Source organism: Porites lutea, chromosome 12 (assembly GCF_958299795.1).
Source record: "Porites lutea chromosome 12, jaPorLute2.1, whole genome shotgun sequence".
In the NCBI taxonomy this organism is placed as follows: Eukaryota; Metazoa; Cnidaria; class Anthozoa; order Scleractinia; family Poritidae; genus Porites; species Porites lutea.
The window spans coordinates 19,654,751-19,657,359 of record NC_133212.1 but is presented as its reverse complement, the minus strand read 5'-3'; positions in this window follow the sequence as shown (position 1 = coordinate 19,657,359).

Genomic DNA, 2,609 nt, shown 5'->3' with positions numbered 1-2,609 from the left:
TAAAAACACGTGAGGCACTCTGGGACGGAATTACTGTCGTGGACCAATGATGTTGCGCAATTTGATCACGTGCCTGGATGCCTGCCGATTTTGCGGGTTTGCGTAAGATAAACTTTTATTGTCGACCGCAATTAGCAGTTATTGTGAAAAGTTGTGATGAATAATTAATTTTTAATCTTTAAAGTTATCTACTTTGTCTCTGTCGAATATTCAGATGAGCCCCTTATATGTGTTTGATACGTATTTGCATGACTTTTAGCTTAATCCTTACTTTAGGAAAATACGGGTTACTCTGCTGTCACCATTTTTTGTGTATTTCAACCCCATGAACAAAGCAACTGCTTAAAAACAGAAATACACAGCGGTATCGGAATGTTACCGCCCTGGGCTGGCCGAAAAAAAGCTACACAAACACATATTGCTAAAGTTGTTGTTAAAGTTGTGAAATCCGGAATCCTAGGGTTTAAAATCCGGAGTACAGTTCAAGGAATCCTGAATCCACTGCGTGGAATCCAAGACTGTCTTGGATTCCCTTGCATGGGGCGATCTGAGAGGTAAAAAACCTTCTCGCGGTTCTTGTCGCGTTTTCGTTGAAGGGAATTTCTCCTCTCCTCAGGGAATGATAAAAAAGAACTTACTGATAAAATGATTTAAACTGATCACGCATAGGACGATGGGAACAGGGAAACGAGGGAGGGAACTGCATCTCTTTAACTTTCAATCTCATCGTTCCACGCGCACGCGCACGCGCGCATTTACTTTTCCACTCTTCCCAACCTCCGCTAGGCTCGATTTCCGCCGTCTCCCGGGTCCGGTCTTTCTCATTTTCCCGAACAGCGGCTGGTAATCGAGCCTAAACCTCCGCTTGTCTGACTTAGAAACCAAAAGAGAAAACGTTCTCTTAGTTACTTGACTGCCGACTATTGCAATCGCGGTTTTTCGAATTCTTATCTTTGAGTTGAAAAAACAATACGATCCACATGTACCAAATTCGCGGTTTTTTTCCGTGGTATGGCCAGCACCTTACGCATGCGCCCGTTTTTACTCTCGTTCCGGGTCGATTTTCGCTTGACCGCTAGCGCGTTCTTAACCTACTCAAAACTACGGGCTGTTTTACATGTCATGTGAGGAGTACAAGGACCTGGAAACGAGATTTCGCCGCCTTAAAAATCCTTTCCATGAAATATCGTTCTGTTCGACTGAATGGAGATAAGAGTCCATGAGTTAAATACATTTTGGTTTAACTTCCTTCGAACGTAGCAAGGGTGAAATCCAGTTCTCTCGTCATTCTCTAAATACGTCTGCAAAGCCTTTTGCCCTGGTAGTGAACAGTCTTTGGTTTAAACTGAGAACTCGAACTTAATATATCAACTAACCCTGGCAGCAAAGCTCTATTGCTTTTTCTTCGTCGCTTTCCGATGCATAAACAGCGCAGCAAGATAAGCAGGTTAGAAACAAATTTGTCTCTTTCCTCCGTCCGCCTGTTCATTTTGTACAAATGATACTGTTACGAATATTTAATCCTTGACTTTTTTGCGCCCGTTTCTGTCTACGTGAATGATTTGGTTTTTTTACTTCGCGAGGTTGCAATTGTAAAAGACTGCAATGAATATAACGATCACCGAAGTTTTGTTTATTAAACCCTTTTGGACAATGAAGACCCAGCATGATGCTAAACTTGGATGAAATTATGACAAATCCGCTAACTTTACCATGAATGTTTTCCAAAGCAATGAATTTAATAATTTAACTGGAAGGAGGCAGGAAGAAAGAATTTGTTAATGACCTTTGTTGTTGTGGCTTAGCAGCGACAAGAGACGGTCTTAACCGTCTACTGTTGGAGATGATTGTTCGGGGGTTGCTTCCAAGCGTACTGCTGTTACTACTGTAAGTACATAGAACGCGTATCATGTCCCTTATAAGTGACAAGCAGTTAACATTTCGCGATATTGACCGATTTGTTTAGCTAAGCACCTTGTGATCAGTAGATATATCATTCTACTAAAACGAAATTACCGATACTAAAAGAGGTGATTTGAAAGGTATTTATAAAAATTTCTAGTGTGAAAAAGGATGATATTAGTGTGCATTCAAACTACTATAAGGGTTTAGAGGTTCGAATAGCTTTCACAATTGCTCATCGAGTCATCCACGTTTAATTTTATGTTTGACTTGGCGAAAAGTACTGAAAGCACTAATTGTTACATAACTTCCAACCCGAGTGATTTTTTTTTTCATCCCCACTGTAGAGGCAATTTTAAACGGAAAATGTAGTGATAAAGAACAGGATCAATCCTAAATAGTTGTTAGGATAAATCTATTGCATTTAAATAACCCCACAACTATTAAATTGGACAAATTAGTAAACCGCAGTAGAAAGGGGAAAAACTGTTCAAAGGCGGAATCAATCAAATAAACCAAAAGCGTAAGACTGTAAAAGGTCTTCCAAAGTACTTATAACGGCGTCTAACACTAAACACTTTTAAGTAATCTGATATGTGATATGAAAATATCTGCAATATTTCCTTCGCATGTCCTTAAAAGCATTTTTTTTTTAAAAAAAAAGGAAAACATAAGGATTTCAGACGCCGAACTGCTGAGCTCCTATT